The sequence below is a fragment of the Leuciscus leuciscus genome (genome assembly GCF_965113295.1).
Source record: "Leuciscus leuciscus genome assembly, chromosome: 14".
NCBI classification, from domain to species: Eukaryota; Metazoa; Chordata; class Actinopteri; order Cypriniformes; family Leuciscidae; genus Leuciscus; species Leuciscus leuciscus.
Window position 1 is genome coordinate 24,140,742 of NC_138738.1, and position 17,418 is coordinate 24,158,159.

A 17,418-nucleotide genomic window follows, 5' to 3' on the forward strand; every position below is an offset into this window, starting at 1 on the left:
GATTTTTCTGGTTAAAATTTCTTTTTAAAATTCACAGAATACACACACACGTTTCCAACAATATATAATGAACACCAGGTTTGTTGTGCCTTGTAGGCATAGGCTACGCAGTGCTGCATAAAATAATAATAACAATAAATTAAATCTTCCAAAAGATTTCAAGAACAACTACGCTAGAGAAAAATATATTGATTATCATATGTTACTTCAAATGTTTCCATTCGTTATGATGATATGAAATGAGATAATAGTAAAAACATAAAGCCTAATGTTTGGTGCATTTTTCCTTTCAAACGCAATCGCGCTCCAAAATATGATACATTAAAACCCACAGCGCGCTCCAAAATATGATACATTCAAACGCCATCGCGCTCTAAAATATTAAACATTATGGTTATACATATCTATGTTTGAGCAGATATCCACAAACAGTATTTAACAGTAAACACGGGTCTAAATAGTATAATATTCACCATATATCTAGCAACAGTTCAACTGCAATGTGAAGTTTATGCAACAATACCATAAACTAATAAGTAAGAATTTCTTACCTTACATCTTTCTTGTCTTCAAATCGCGTTCTTCTTCTTCTTCTTAGGTAAATCCAATGTAAGCTCAGACGTGTCTTCCATACTCGACGAAAAGCAGAGACTTGTGAAGTGTTTTGGTGTTTTGTGTTTGAGGTAACGAGGGCGTTCGCGTCCCATGTGGAGATTTGCATGTGAATCTCTTTTGCACGAGTGGGCGTGTCGAATTAAAAAGTAATTAGCAAGCGTTTGAGATACTGGACATCCTGTTGGTTTTATACAAATGACTTAAACAGAGAATATTTGTTTTCAGTTTGAATCCGATCATTTAAAAGTACACACTTAAATGTGTATAAAGGTATATGGCTCATAAATGTGTGAGAAGTATTCGCTGAGTTTTGATTCAGTTTATAGACGTGCTCAAGAAAAAAAGTTCACCGCGACGGAGAGGTAATAAACCCTGTTTGTTTTCTTTATTTTACAAAAGCACAATGTTTTGATTTGATTGTAAGTGGACACATACAAAAGTAGAAATATCACAGATAATTTTTTTATATTTCTCTTTTCTGTATAACCATAAATGACGGAGTAATTTAAGTTTATGTTGCTGCTATGTGAAAAAAATCCAGCAAAACGCGTCGGCGCGTTTCTCGACCTCAGAGGGTTAAACTACTCTTTATTGTCAGAACATATCATGACAAACACTTGTCAAACAGGTGAACATTTCACAAATCTGAGGTAGAACATTCAAACATTTTTCATTTTTCCTTAACAAAATAAATATCTTTATTGGAAAATATATTTTTTTAGTTTCTGCATGTGCTAATGGGGGGGATATTGTTTCAAGTCTTGAAACAGGTTTGTGTTGCCTGACTTTGATGGCATGTATCTTCAGCACAGTTTGCAGTGCAGGCTGCAATATTAATATTACGTTTTGTCTCGAAACGCATATTTGACAGTGAGTTGACAGTAGTATTATGCAGATTTACTGTTAAATTTATGTTCAGTAACAAAAACAGTAACATCTGTTAAAAAAAAAATTTAACGACCTCATTTTTATTTGGTAAAATAAAATATTCAGAATGTTTGAGTTTTATTAAAATTAACCATTGGTTATCCAGTATCATGCATTTAGATCATGATAACCACAGATAAAACCAGGCATAGCCTATAGCACCTCACTATCATGGCAAAATGTAACTTTATGGTTTCTATGGTATTTTTATGAAAAACAGTAGCCTAAATACATTATTAAATACTGTAATTATATTCCATTAGTCCTTTAATACATTGTCTACATTAATAATACAATTCAATATGTATATCCCACATTTCATGGTGCAGTTAATATTACTAGGCTGACGTTACAGTAAATCCATGGTAAATGATGGGACTTTGTAGACGGAAAAGCCTTCTGACTGTATCGTTGCACACAGTGTTTCTCCTGTTTGTCAGCGTTGTTTCATCTGCCTTTAAACTGGTTTAAATCACTGAGACATTTGTGTTCTTCGCTGAATTCAAGTGCTTCTCACTGGATCTCGTGACCGAGACCGATCAGAGTAAACGCATCTGCTCTAGTGAGCTTGTGCTGCGCTGATGTTTGGACTTTGAGCCGAGCGGATAAATGGTCCGTGTGGCGCACTGTTAAAATGAGTTTCGTTCCACTTTTGGCGCATAAACATTATCGAACATTTATCGAACTCTTGATATCGTTTTATTGAGAAAGAATTATATCGCGATAATTATCGTTATCGTTTTATCGCCCAGCCCTAAGTACAGTTAAGTCCATGAACTCAACTACCAGTATTTTAGATCCGGTTCCCTGCTCGGTTATTATGAACTGCCTTGCATCAATCTGCCCTCATATGACTTCAATTGTGAATTTATCATTGAGTTCTGGAATTATTCCTCCAGATTTAAAAATAGCTGCCATTTCACCAGTCCCTAAGAAGCCTGGTTATGATGTTTCTGATTAGTCCAATTGCAGGCCTATTTCAAACCTTCCTTTCTTGGCTAAAGTTCTAGAGCGTGTTGTGGCTATTCAGTTAAATCATCACCTAGCACTGAACAGTCTTTTTGAACCTTTTCAATCTGGGTTCAGAAAAGGGCATAGTACTGGGACAGCTCTAGTGAGTGTCGTAAATGATCTTCTTATTGCGGCAGATTCTGGTGCATGCAGTATTTTGGTCTTATTAGACCTCAGTGCTGCTTTTGATACTATATGTCACTCTCTTCTGTAGATAGGCTGGAAAATTGGCTGGGTCTTTCTGGAGAAGTATTCAGTTGGTTTCAGTCTTAACGAATCGTGCCCAGTTTGTAAGCTTGGGTAATTACAAATCTGATACCATGCCTGTTTGACAGGAAGTTCCTAAGGGTTCAGTGATGGGTCCAATTTGATTTAACATTTACATGCTTCCACTTGGGCTGATCATCAGGAAATATGGTCTTGGATATCACTGCTACGTGGATGATACACAGATTTACATCACCACTAGTCCTGATGTCCTTTGCTCATTAATAGCTTTGCGTAGTTGTCTAGCAGAGATCAGTATGGATGCAGAATAACTTCCTGAAGCTGAATGGCTCCAAAACTGAATTGATGCAGATTGGTACAGTGGCGGCTACTCGTGAGGCCGAGCAGATTAGTTTAATTGTTGACTCCAGCATGGTAATTCCCACTTCTCAGGTGTGGAATCTTGGTGTAATTGTTGATCCTCAGTTAACATTTGAAGCACATATAAAATACATCTCTAAAACTGCTTTTTACCATCTGAGAAACGTTGCTCGACTCTGACCTTTTCTCTCTTTTGCAGACACAGAAAGGCTCATACATGCCTTCATTACAACTAGGTTAGATTACTGTAATGCCTTGTTCTCTGGCCTTCCAGTTAAATCTCTGAGCAGGCTACAGTATATTCAAAATTCTGCTGCCCGTGTGCTCACTCGTACTTATCCTTGTGAACTCATTACATCGGTGCTTTCACAGTTGCACTGGCTTCCCATAAATGTGAGAATTGATTTTAAAATTCTTATTTTAACATACAAGGCACTATATGGGACTGCACCAGAGTTTCTTTGTAATCTCATTAGCCCTTACACTCCATCACGTTCTCTCCATTCTGCTAATTCTCTATTCTGCTAACTCTCTTTTGCTACATCAGCCTACATGTAAGCTCAAAACAATGGGGTAAAGAGCCTCTTCATACAAAGCCCCCAAGCTATGGAATGTGCTTCCTCTTACCACCAGAAATGCACCAACGTTACACTTTAAAAAGTTGATTTAAGACACATCTATTTAAGGCTGTTTTTCTTTAATTAATTGTTGTATTGCCCTTGTTGTTTGTTTACTTTACTGTAGCGCTTTGGGTTTAAGAAAAGCGCATTACAAATAAAAAGTTATTATTATTATTATTATTATTATTTGAAATTTATCGGAGCATATTATATAAGAAATTACGATTTAAACTCCATTGACTTTAATGAAAATGCTTTTTTTTTTTCTTCATACAAATGATATTAAATTTACTAGCATAACTTTTACTTTCAGATGAAAAAAAAAAAAGATAAACAGCCTGAATATCCTTTTCATGCAGCAATGGTTCATCAATAGGTGGCGGTTTAGGTGAAATTGGTGAAATGTGGACTTTTTCGAACCCTCTTTCCTTTTCAAATGTAGACTATTTGGTCTATGAACTTTTGATCTTTAAATTGCGTCCCTTTCATTATTTTTATAAATATAAAAAAATAATAAGAAATGTAAATTTTGACAGCTTTATCACATATCCAAAGTTGTATTTTCTTACAAAAAAAAAAAAAACTGACTCTAATGCATTAGTAGGGTTAAATGTAAAATGAATTGAAAGAGGATCGGACCACAACACCACAACAAACTTGTCAATCAGTAGTAGGCGGCGTGTCCACTCATGATTGGAGAGGAGTGAGAGTGGGAGATCTCAAGAAATACTTTAGAAAGAGAGATGGCTGAGAGACATTGCAAAAGAGAAAGCTGAGATGAATATCACTGGGAAAAGAAAGGCTTTGATCATGCAAGAGCTTTAATATTAGAAAAGCTTTCCAGTGCTGGAGAGACACAAGCAGGAAGGCCTGGAAACTGCTCCATACGTGAGTAACATTGGTTTTGAGTGTCAAGTCTGGAGCTGGTGTGCTGCTGGCGACTGACAACAAGCTTTTGCTTGTATATACTCAGACATCCCAAGTCTCCCGGAAGTTCCGGGAGTCTCCCACATATTGATAGCGGCTCCCTGATGCCCGCAAATGAGTTCAAATCTCCCGGAATCTAGAGCGAGCGAGCAAGAGCGCGCATGCGAGACAAAGACAGTGTAGCGCGCGCACGGCAGAGAGGGAGAGGGAGCGAGAGACCTTGCGTGTGTGTGCTAGTGTGCCTCATCATGAAGCGCATGTGATAGAGAGCATCTGATTGCCCTGGTTCGGTAAATCAACCAATCAATTGTCAGTGTGGGCGGGCTTTTATCTCTTCTCCCGAACCGAATTAATAATCAGTTCAGTGTGTCTAGAAACAGGAGCGCCATGGCCGAGGGAGAGTGCCACAAAAAAACGAAAGTATAAGACACAATTTACGCCAGACTACACAAAAGTGTACCCCTGTCTTATAAGAGTAAAACATAATGACAGTCTTGCACGCTTTACAGTTTGTAACAGTGACTTCAGCATTGCCCATGGCGGGTTAAATGGTTGTAAAAGACATGTTGAGGTGAGTTCAACAAGTTTCATTTCATGTGCATATTATTCAGGCTGGCTGGTTGCCAAGGCTATATGAAAACAACAAACTCCTTAGACCTGTTTAAAGCTGCAATGGAATATAAATAAAAGCAGTTTACATTAATAGTACAAGCAGTTTATATAAATAGTAAAAGTAATCTGTAATCTACATATTTTAACATAATTAACAAGTAATTTCATGGGCCTATAGAAATTATATATATAATTATTAGGGCTGGTCCGAATACCATTTTTTGAGCTTCGAAGCTTCGGTAGTAATGAACATCGAATATTCGAAGCTTCGGAGAGAGGGTGCTGAAAATATTCTTCTCTCTAATAAAGGCAGAAATCTCGATGTGTCTGTATGTCCGTTTGCATTTTGATTATTTCGAGAACCGTTCATCCAATCGACTTCACAAGGGAGTGCAGTGTCTCATTTGGTGCAACATTTGGAAAAACGAAATTTAAATAAAGAAAAAACGAAATTTAAATAAAGAAAAACGAAATTTAAATAAAGAAAAAACGAATTTTAAATAAAGAAAAACGAATTTTAAATAAAGTAAAACGTAATTTAAATAAAGAAAAACTAAATTTAAATAAAGAAAAACTAAATTTAAATAAAGAAAAACGAAATTAAGTTAAATTAAAAACGAGATTAATTTAGATTGATAATAACGGGTAAAAAGGCTAATACTTTTTGTTTATATTAGCCTATTCTATTTTCCACAATGTCAAAGCAACGCAGCTTAACCCAAAACACAAGCTCAGGCATGAACTTCGGTCCATACAAACGTATGCCGCTGTTCTGCGCTCTAGCCAGAGAACACTCCCGTTGCTGGAACATAGACGTCGGTTCTATTTCTAGAATGCATGCAAACTCCAACCTTAACATGGGAGCCGAAAAAAAAACGGACACGCCACGCAGACGCTCAGCTAGTGTGTCGCCGGCCTTATTCAAGCGCGAATGAGAACTGTTTCGCGGGGGATCCCAGGTGTGCAAAAAAAAAAAGAAAAAAAAAGAAAAAAAAAAGAATATTCAAATGTCAAATTTTCAAATCGAATACCAACCCACAGAACGAATATTCGATTATTCGGGTACAGCCCTAATAATTATATGCTTTTATATCTTTTAGTGATATAAGTGATTATAATGTGGTGAAATGTCATATGCTTGAGTATATACAAGCAAAAGCTTGTTGTCAGTCGCCAGCAGCACACCAGCTCCAGACTTGACACTCAAAACCAATGTTACTCACGTATGGAGTAATTGACAAGTTTGTTGTGGTCCGATCCTCTTTCAACCTCCCTGAAATGACTTTTTGCAGGTTGGGATGTCTGTATACTCCTGTGTACTGTATGTTAATTATTTTTTTTGTGCTTACATGTCGTTCGTTCGTTATCTTCACTTTATTTTTCGCGAATATTTTTGCTTCGCTTCTATGATAAAAGAGACACTCTTGTATTGCATTTTGAGGGCAGAGCAATGAAGGGAGGGTTGATTTCAAATATCAACAGTGTTCACCCAACTTCACCTTTAACGGCACGAACAATCACAAATCGAGCACAAACGAACGGAACTGGTTTGGAGCATTTTGGACAGCATAGGATGGAGACTAACTGTTCCAAATTAATAGTTATTTCTGAGGGGAACCTTTTCCCCTCAGAAATAACTATTAATTTGGAACAGTTAGATCACAGATTTTGATTTAAAGCTACAATATGTCATTTTTTTCACCGCTAGGTCGCTAACCTCTTACAATAACAAAGGCGTAGGTTGATGACGCTTAAACGGAATTATGGAACTTGTCGTCATGCTGATGGATCTAATAATGTTTGAGTGAATACATTGATGTTTTTAACATGACTGTGGTATGAAGCATGGCAAGATTGCTAATGAGAGACAGATATCAGCGCCACACGTGGATATAAAGGAATAAGGACATTTCATTCTACCGAACTACCCGCAAGTGCAGAATTACTACTCGCACAGGTCAGTTTATTTGACGAATTAAACTTGTGAGGTAATGCAGCCTGTTGAAAGTTATAATGTTATTCTGTGTTAGTTTGTTGGCTGTATGAGACTAGCAGTAAGCTAGATCAACATTAGAATAACATACTGATCATATTCTAACATTTCATCATGTTGAGCTATTTAACATTGACTAGTTTTATGTACATTTGGTCACCTGTGAGATCGGCGATACACGATATTATCGTGAGGGGGGCGGGGCTTACTTATTTGACTATTAACTTGCTTATTTACTCATTAATTTGCTTGTTTTATTACTTGTTTTATATATGAGAAACTTTTTCTATTTAGCTAGCAAAGGTGGAGTGTTTATTAATAGGCTAAATCAGGTTATTTCCCAGTATAGTGAGGTAAAAAAAGATCAACAAGAGTATTTCAACATGTCAGCGGGAAATGTACGGACACACATTATCCTCTCATGCCGTTACAGATGCAGCATTTTGACTGTACTTCTGCACGAGATGAGAACACGTTTTAATAATTTCTTTGGTCAAGAAAGAGTCGGAGTTTGTGATATATGTCCTCCTACCAGTGCTCTCTCTGTCTGGATGCATTTCACATACTGTATGCGAACTTCAATAAGCCCAAAGAACGCGGGTTTATGTGTTTTAAATGCCGGGAGAAATCAGAGTAAGGGGCAAAAATATAGCTTAGTCAATCGGTTTATACTTAAACTTATGACTTCACTCCGATAAAGGAAAATGGGTTAATGCGTTTACATGACCAACATACATTGTCAGTTTATTCAGCATAATCGGGTTAAGAACGTGCATGTAGGCTAAACATGCTCATTCCCTGAAAGTGAAAGCAGAAACGGACTGAGCTTTCGGCATCTGTAGCTGCATTAACGCCGCATTCACTCAGAGACAACGATGGATATAACGGTATAGCAACTATCTTAATTTACTGGCTTAATATTTCTCTTGTGGACCTACATTAATGACAGTGAAAAAATGTAAAGAATATTTCTTGTTATACAAGTGTTGGAAGCTGCTTTTGATTTTCACAGATGGCAGAGTTGTGCTGCGTTCGTGAACTAAAGACTGTTATTAGGCCTATATCATTTTAGTGATATTATTGTTATTATTAATATTTTGTAATTGTATTGTTTTTAGTGTTATTAGTTATTATATATATGTTTTGTTAATCTGCTATGGAAACAAAATACTGACGAACAACGATGCCGTTTTTGTCGTTATGAATTTAGGCAAGGCAAATTAATTGTAGTTCCTAATATTAATTTAATAACAATACTAGCTTTATAATAACAATAATTTAATAATTTAATACATTGATGGTAAAACGAGCCAATTATCGTACTGATATTGTCAAAGACATCTGCCATCAGCGATATCTCTGACTATAATCAATACACGATAATAATAATAATTTGTTACATTTATATAGCGCTTTTTCTGAGACCTCAAAGCGCTTTACATAGAAGGGGGGAATCTCCTCAACCAACCACCAATGTGCAGCATCCACTTGGATGATGCAACGGCAGCCATATTGCGCCTGAACGCTCACCACACACTAGCTTACTGGTGGAGAGGAGACGGTGATGAAGCCAATCAGTATATTGGGATGATTAGGAGGCCATGATCGACAGGGGCCAAGGGGCAAATTTGGCCAGGATGCCGGGGTTACACCCCTACTCTTTTTCGAAGGACATCCTGGGATTTTTAATGACCACAGAGAGTCAGGACCTCGGTTTAACGTCTCATCCGAAGGACGGTGCTCTTTTGGCAGTATAGTGTCCTCGTCACTACACTGGGGTGTTAGGACCCACACAGACCACAGGGTGAGCGCCCCCTGCTGGCCTCACTAACACCTCTTCCAGCAGCAACCTGGTTTTTCCCAGGAGGTCTCCCATACAGGTACTAACCAGGCTCAGCCCTGCTTAGCTTCAGTGGGCAACCAGTCTTGGGCTACAGGGTGATATGGCTGCTGGATACTATCGTCTATCGGCACAACCCTACGAGCCATTATTTAAAATTTGAATTTCTCTGAAATTAAAAATCTTTGGGAACTGTTGGGATATTGTAAGTACACAACTGCAGGAAATATATCACACTGTACAAGTGATTTTTGGAGATTTTATTACAAAAATATTACATATTGTACCTTTAATGGCGTAAATCTAGCACAAACGAACTGCACCAGTAACTATTTAGACCACATGGGATGACTTAACTGTTTAAAATAAATATTTAAGAATAATTTATTTTAGTTACAGGTAGATTTTCTTTGAACCATCACAAAACTTGCACAAATTAACTGCACCGATTTGGAGCAATTTGGATGGCATAGGGTGGAGACTGCCCCGAATTAGCCATTTGTTTTTTTCTAAGAAGGGGGAATGCAATGTTCATTTGAATGGCACAAATCAAACACAAACAAATGGCTCCATTTTGGAATGTATTAGATGAAATGGAGTGGAGAGTGAGGTTTTTCATTATATTTAAGAAAGGGGTCATAGTTACAGGTTTTTTTTTACAGCACAAACCAAGCAGAAATTTGGATGGCCACAGTATTGACTGTGACGTTACTGCCCCAAAATATATTTGTTAATTTTAACAGCACAAATGAACGGCACTGTTTGACGTCAATGCTTTAGTTTAATCTAACGTTTTGCTTTATACTTTAAACTTAAAGGAGCCGTATGTAAGATTGTGGCCAAAACTGGTACTGCAATCACTTTCAAATTACTGTAGAGCGGTGTATCCCCTCCCCCTCCCCCCTGACTCGAGGTTGCCAGATAGGCTGCAGGATCCAGCAGGAACGTAGGCTGCTACGTAGCTGTGGTAACTAGAGCAGAGCTGGCAACCCCAATGCCAAAACACTACTGACTTTGTGATTGGTAGATAGGTTGCGGGTGGCGCTTCAGGCCAAAACACAAGATGACAACATCAACATCAGTTGAGGGCTGCAACTTCACTTTTTAAATGACAATATACTGGCCGGACTACTGTTGTCAGTGATATAAGTATTTGCAATGAACATGATTTCTTAATGTCTAGTGACATATCAGGGCCATTTTATGATTAATTGAAATACATTTCTTACATACAGCTCCTTTAAAGGGATAGTTCACCCTAAAATGATTGTCATTCAATTCAGTCATCTTTTACTCACAACTGGAGCAGGGTGAGTAAATGATGACATAATTTAAATTTTTGCATGAACTATCCCTTTAAAACTGCTTCAAATTTCAAACTTTTAAAAGTACTTCAAACCCTTAAGCTGCACGGGACAGCCTAGAGCTTTTCATAATTCATGTGCAGCAGAGAGGAGTGATTTTTCCAGAGGACACAATGTGTTGGGCAAAAACTTCACAGCAGTTCTGCTTACAAGAGTGTGAGTGTTTGTGTTGGCTTGAGACAAGGCCTCACACTTAGAAAATATATGGATGATCTATGTCTTTTAACTAAAACTGCTTCAAACTTCAATCTTTTTAAACTACTTAAAAATGTAGGCTCTCTCAAGTCTGACTTGATGAACTTTTTCATGTAGTTCTAGAGTTATACAGTAATTTGGAAAGAATGTGCAATTTCAAATTTAATCTCCATTTATTGTAAATATCATGCCATTATGCACACTAGCGATACCACATATCTGATGAATATGTCTCACTCATACACATATACTGTATCTATTTTCTTCAGTGCAGAAAATCATACTCGGTTACTAACGTAACCTCGGTTCTCTCTAGAAGAGGGAACGAGTACTGCGTTTTGTAAAAACGCTACGGGAAAAGTCTCTTTTCACGAAATACTGAAGCAAAAAATTATCCTTAATTTTCATACATGTAAAGCGCGTTGCGGCAGTGCTTAGCTATGGCGAGACGGCTCGCTCGCTCATTGGCTGCTCTGCAGCAACTGCATAAGCCTATCGAGCGAGGCCTGAGGTGACGTCAGGCCAATGAGGACGCTTCGCGCCCTCCTAGCCATTTCCCGCCGAGATGGGTGTGGCTAGCCTCTATATAAGGAGCTCGAGAAGGCTGATTCACTTGATTTTCATCGCCGAAGCGAACCAGAGTGAACCGTACGCATGGCAGAGAACGCAGTACTCGTTCCCTCTTCTAGAGAGAACCGAGGTTACGTTAGTAACCGAGTACGTTCTCTTACGAGAGTCCTCTCGTACTGCGTTTTGTAAAAACGCTACGGGAACCCCTTGTAAAACGCCGTGCGTGCTGGGATAAAGACACCAATCACTGGAAGCGAACCAGGTGTACAGTGCATAATCACCAGATAGACTCACAAAGAGTCTGATTACATAATTCCCCATATTGTAACGTCCACGGACGTAAAACATGACCTCACAGAGAGAGTCTAGAGACAAGAGGGGATTCCTCTGTCCTTATAAGGTTGCGTCAGCAGACGCGAATATGACATAGCATAGACAGGGTGGGGAAACCTGAGCTAAATGCGGGAAATGTGGGTCTTACACAATTCTGCCCATAAGACAGTCGGCAGCGCATTGCGCATGCGATTTCAGTGTTCTAGTTAGACAGCTGAATCGGCTACACCGATAGTAGCTTAGCCTGCAAGGCGGGAACCTCTAGGTTGTAAAACCTAATAAATGTAGACGGCGAGGCCCAGCCCGCCGCCGTACATATATCCTGTAAGGAAATCCCGCTGGACCAAGCCCACGAGGAGGCAACACCCCTCGTGGAGTGCGCTCTAACTCCCAACGGGCACTGGAGGCCCTTGGCAGTATAAGCCAGCGCTATGGCGTCAACTATCCATCTGGATAGGCTCTGTTTCGAAACAGCCATTCCCTTGGAACGTCCACTGAACGAGACAAAGAGCTGCTCAGTCTGTCTGAAGACAGCAGAGCGGGACACGTAAGCTCTTAAAGCCCTAATGGGGCAGAGAAAACTTGAGTCCCCTTCCTCACTTGATCCCGGCAGGGCAGACAGGGAGATGACCTGAGCCCGAAATGGTGTGTTGAGGGATTTTGGCACATATCCATGCTTAGGTTTGAGTATGACTTTAGAGTCATTAGGTCCAAACTCTAAGCACGTTGGGCTCACAGAGAGCGCGTGCAGGTCGCCTATGCGCTTCACTGAAGCGAGAGCCATCAAAAACACTGTTTTGAAATACAAATGCTTGAGGCTAATAGATTGGATAGGCTCGAAAGGGGCACCTTTCATGGCCGCCAAAACCGTAGAAAGGTCCCACATAGGAACTGAAGGAGGTCTGGGAGGATTTAGCCTCCTAGCTCCCCTGAGGAAGCGGATGACTAAATCGTTCCTTCCTAGAGACTGCCCCAGCTTTGTTCTGGAAAACGCTGTAATAGCCGCCACATAAACTTTGAGCGTGGAAGGGGATCTGCCCTTATCCAACAGCTCCTGTAGGAAGGAGAGAACCTCCGTCACCTCACAATTGAGAGGTGATATGCTCCGAGCTGTACACCAGCCGGAGAAAACCGACCACTTCGAGGCATAAAGCCGCTGAGTCGACGGCGCTCTGGCCTGAGTGATGGTGTTTATCACTCACTCTGCGAGGTTAACGGATAACCGTTGAGCGCCCACACGTGAAGCGACCACAGCTCCGGGTGCGGGTGCCAAATCGAGCCCCCGGCCTGCGAGAGGAGATCTCTCCTCAATGGCACTGGCCATGGAGCGATGTCTGCTAGCTGCATCAGGACTGGGAACCATGCTTGGTTCTTCCAGAACGGTGCTACAAGCAGCATTGAGCATTTCGTTTCCTTGACCCGCTCTAACACCTGAGGCAGGAGGGAGACGGGGGGAAAAGCATAAAGCGGGCAGCGCGGCCACATGTGGGACAGCGCGCTGTCGTTCTTGGAAAAGAACACGGGGCAATGAGCGTTTTCGCGGGACGCGAATAGGTCCACCTCCGCTCTGCCGAATCTCTCCCACAACAGCCGGGCTGTTTGTGGGTGTAGAGACCATTCGCCCAGGGGAATGTTGTTCCTGGACAGTCTGTCTGGGCCCACATTCTGGAGCCCAGGCACATGCACTGCTCTCAGCGAGCGCAAACTGTGCTGAGCCCATATTAGGAGGCGTTTCGCCAGCCTGTACAGGGATGTGGATCTCAGACCGCCCTGGCGATTTATATAGGACACCACGGCCGTGTTGTCCGAGCGGACTACGACGTGTTGGTCCTTGATGTGGGGATAAAAGCGCGTTAGCGCGTTGTGCACTGCCAGCATTTCCAGGCAGTTGATGTGTTGGAGCTTTTCTCGTTTCGACCACAGGCCGAAGAACGGTCTGCCCTCGAGCAGCGCTCCCCATCCCGAGGTGGATGCGTCTGTCGACACCATCCTCACTCCCGAGGAAGTCCCCAGGCTTACACCTGATCGGTACCAGTCGTCTGCCAACCAAGGTGTCAGGGCTGTGACACAGCTCTGATTGACCTTGAGACGCAACCGGCCGGACACCCACGCTCCGCGCGGTACTCGCACTTTCAACCAGAACTGCAGAGGGCGCATGCGGAGCAAGCCCAGCTGGAGAACCGTTGATGCTGAGGCCATGAGACCTAGCATCCTTTGAAACGTCTTGAGCGGGGTAGACGCGCCGCAGCGGAAAGATCTCGCCACGCGCTGAATGTGCAGCACGCGCTGTGGCGACAGCCGCGCTGTCATAGACTGTGAGTCCAGAATGGTACCCAGAAACGAAATCGTTTGACTGGGGTTCAGTGAACTCTTCGTCCAATTGACCGTGATACCAAGATTCTCGAGGTGGTCGAGTAAAATGGTTTTGTGCTCCACGAGCTGTGATCGTGATTGAGCTAGGATCAGCCAGTCGTCCAAATAGTTCAGCACTCGCATGCCTCTGAGTCTGAGAGGAGCGAGCGCCGCGTCCATGCATTTCGTAAATGTACGAGGTGCCAGGGACAAGCCGAACGGAAGGACTGTATACTGGTATATCTGACCCTCGAAGGCGAATCTCAAGTATCGCCTGTGACGTGACGCTATCTGTATTTGAAAATACGCGTCCTTCAGATCTATTGACATGAACCAGTCTCCTCGGCGAACCTGCGCGAGAATTTTCCTGGTCGTGAGCATTTTGAAACTGCGTTTCACTAATGCTTTGTTCAGCCGTCTTAGATCCAGTATGGGTCTGATACCACCGTCCTTTTTGGGGACTAGAAAGTATCTGCTGTATAGCCCCCCTTCGCTTTGAGCCAGGGGTACATGCTCTATCGCCCCTTTGCATATCAGTTTTGATATTTCGGCGCGAAGTAGGTGTGCTACTTCTAAATTCACCGTAGTCTTGACGCGCGCTGTGAAGCGGGGAGGGCGTCGACAAAACTGTAGCGAGAAGCCTCTCTTTATAATGCCTAGCACCCAGTCCGACACCCCTGGAAGCGCTGCCCATGCTTCTGCATGGCTGGCTAAGGGCTGGATACGAAGCGCGCTCTGTTCGCCGTGCGACAGAGGTGCTTCGAGGTGCGATAACATAGGCGTTATGCCTGTGGCATTCGAGGCGGGGGCGCGCTTAATACAGCGGGCAGAGCGCTCGTCCTCGACCTTACTACAGTGCTTAACTGAGTGAGGGAGGTCTGAGCGAGCCCCGCGGGACTCATGTCTGCGAGTAAACGTGGGCGGGAAGCGGGCACATTTACTGCTTTGGTCGCGCTGCCTGTCTGAGCAGAGCGAGCGCGCACAGGTTTCGTTTTTACAGAGAGCCTGTGGTCTGTGAGACATAGTGTGTGTGGGCACTGGGGAGTGGGCACTTTCACTATATTGGAAGCGCAATCGACCTGAGTCGATTTTATGTGCGCGAGCCCTAAGTGTAGGGCTGTGCTTGTGTGTAGGGATGGGCACTGAGGAGTGGGCATCGACACTACATTTATAGCACCAACGGCCGTGGCCGGGACACCAGAAAATACACTCTTTTCGGGATATATCTGGGTAGCCGTGAAAACGGCTGGGGTGGTGGTGGCGCAATGGATAAGACACATGCCTTTGGTGTGAGAGACCCGGGTTCGAATCCACTGTGAGACACCAATGTGTCCCTGAGCAAGACACTTAACCCCTAGTTGCTCCAGAGGCGTGCGACCTCTGACATATATAGCAATTGTAAGTCGCTTCGGATATAAGCGTCAGCTAAATGAATAAATGTAAATGTAAATGTAAAACGGCTTTTGTGTGCAGGCGAGCGGGCAACTGTGCAGGCTTGCGTCTTGCAGAAAACGCTGGAACAGTCGCAAGTCTTGGGACTGAAACAGCGGTGCGCTTGGGTGAGAGACCGGCCGCAGCGGGGCTCACACACCTGCGCTTCCCTAGGAGTGCTAGGACTTCTTCGGGGCTTCCGGCTTCACCACAACCCTCGGCCGAGGCCCGCGCTGAGCAGGGCGTCGGCTGGTAGAGCGAGAGCGGGACCTAGAGCTGTGCTGCTGTCGCTGCTGTCGCTGCTGAGAAGGTGTGGCGGAAGGCGGGGGCTGATGCTGAGAGCTTCGCGGATTCTGTTTTTCGCGATTCGCTGCAGAACCGGAGCGCTTCGGCAGGAAGTGCTTAAAGGCTTGAGACGCTTTCTGGGCCTCGGTAAATCTCTCCACGAACTCGGAGAGAGAAGAACCGAAAAGGCCAGCGGAAGACAGCGGGGCGTCGAGAAACGCGTTGCGCTCGGAATCAGCCATTTCCGTGAGCGTAAGCCATAGGTGCCTCTCAGCAACAGTGGCGGAAGCCATACATCTTCCCATGGCCTGTGCAGCAGACTTGGTAGCGCGGAGTGTTAGATCCGAAGCGCTCCTCAGATCCGCGATGCAGATAGCCTCCGGTCCCATCTCGTCCAGCTTACGGAGGAGATCACCTTGGAAAATCTGCAGTCTAGCCATGGTGTGTAGCGCTGACGCAGCCTGCCCAGCGGCGGAGAAGATTCGCTCGAGCAGCGTCGACGTCATGCGGCAGGCTTTAGAAGGCAACACCGGTTTAGTCCGCCGTCCAGCAGAGGGCGGGCAAAGGTGGGTCGCTATCGCCTGTTCCACCGGCGGAAGTGAAAGGTAGCCTCGGTCTTTCGCATTATCCAGGGAGGAAAATGCTGGCGACAGAGACGAGCGCGTTCGCGCAGAGTAGGGCGCATTCCAAGCCTTCGCCACTTCTTCATGAAGCTCAGGAAGAAAGGGGGCGGGCTTAGATTCCGGAGAAGTGCGCTCACCAGGGAGGAAGCTACCATCCAGCCGGGTACGAGAAGGGAGTTCCGGTGCAGACCACTCGAGGCCGAGGCTCGCCGCGGCCAGCGCGAGTACTCGCATGAGCTCCTTCTCTATGTTGGCTCTCGTAGTGGGCTTGCGGGCAGGAGGCGCGAGGTCCTCAGAGCTCGCCCAGTCCTCGCTGCCTGAAGCTAGCAGAGAGCAGGAATCCTTCTCTCTCGACGCGGCCTCAGAAATGACTTCCTCTGATGAAGCAGCGGCAGACTGCGGGCGCTGAGCATCAGGAAGTGAAACAGGAGAAGCCGGTGAAGCAGGCGGGCAAACCGGCGAGCTTGGTCGAGCTGGAGCGGGTTCCGGGGCCCGCTGCGAGCGGCGCTTCTTACGGCGCGGCAGCGCGGCGGGGAGTGCAGACTCTGAGAAGGATGCCAGGCGAGTCCGCAGAGTCACCATCGGCAAAAGGTCGCAGTGAGGGCAGCCTCCGTCAGCGAGCGCGAGTGCTGCATGGTTCTCACCCAAACAGGAAACGCAGATGACGTGTTGGTCTCCCTGGGCGAGTGGGGCTCGGCACGAGCCACATGAAGGCATCTTTAAAAAGACGCAGCTCTTTTAGGGGGTGAGTGTCGCGGCGGCGAACACACACACACACACACAAACAGAGTAATAAAGGATATATAGCGCCGGAAAGCGCAGCAGGTACGGCTGTAGAAGGCGGCGTTGCCAGCAGCTTCGAGTGGCTCGTCCCGCTGAAATGCTTGCCTCAAACGACGCTTGCTTCCTCGTGATCCAGCGATGCGTGAGCTTCGCTGAAGAGATGAAAATCAAGTGAATCAGCCTTCTCGAGCTCCTTATATAGAGGCTAGCCACACCCATCTCGGCGGGAAATGGCTAGGAGGGCGCGAAGCGTCCTCATTGGCCTGACGTCACCTCAGGCCTCGCTCGATAGGCTTATGCAGTTGCTGCAGAGCAGCCAATGAGCGAGCGAGCCGTCTCGCCATAGCTA

At 44.1% G+C, this 17,418-nt stretch overlaps 1 protein-coding gene across 5 annotated transcripts in view; it reads left to right on the plus strand.

Annotated features, from left to right (window-relative positions):
• Window positions 1-17,418, plus strand: part of LOC309474331 (SEC14-like protein 1) — a 332,477-nt gene that overhangs the window by 85,530 nt on the left and 229,529 nt on the right. The gene's annotated exons all lie outside the window — the stretch shown is intronic.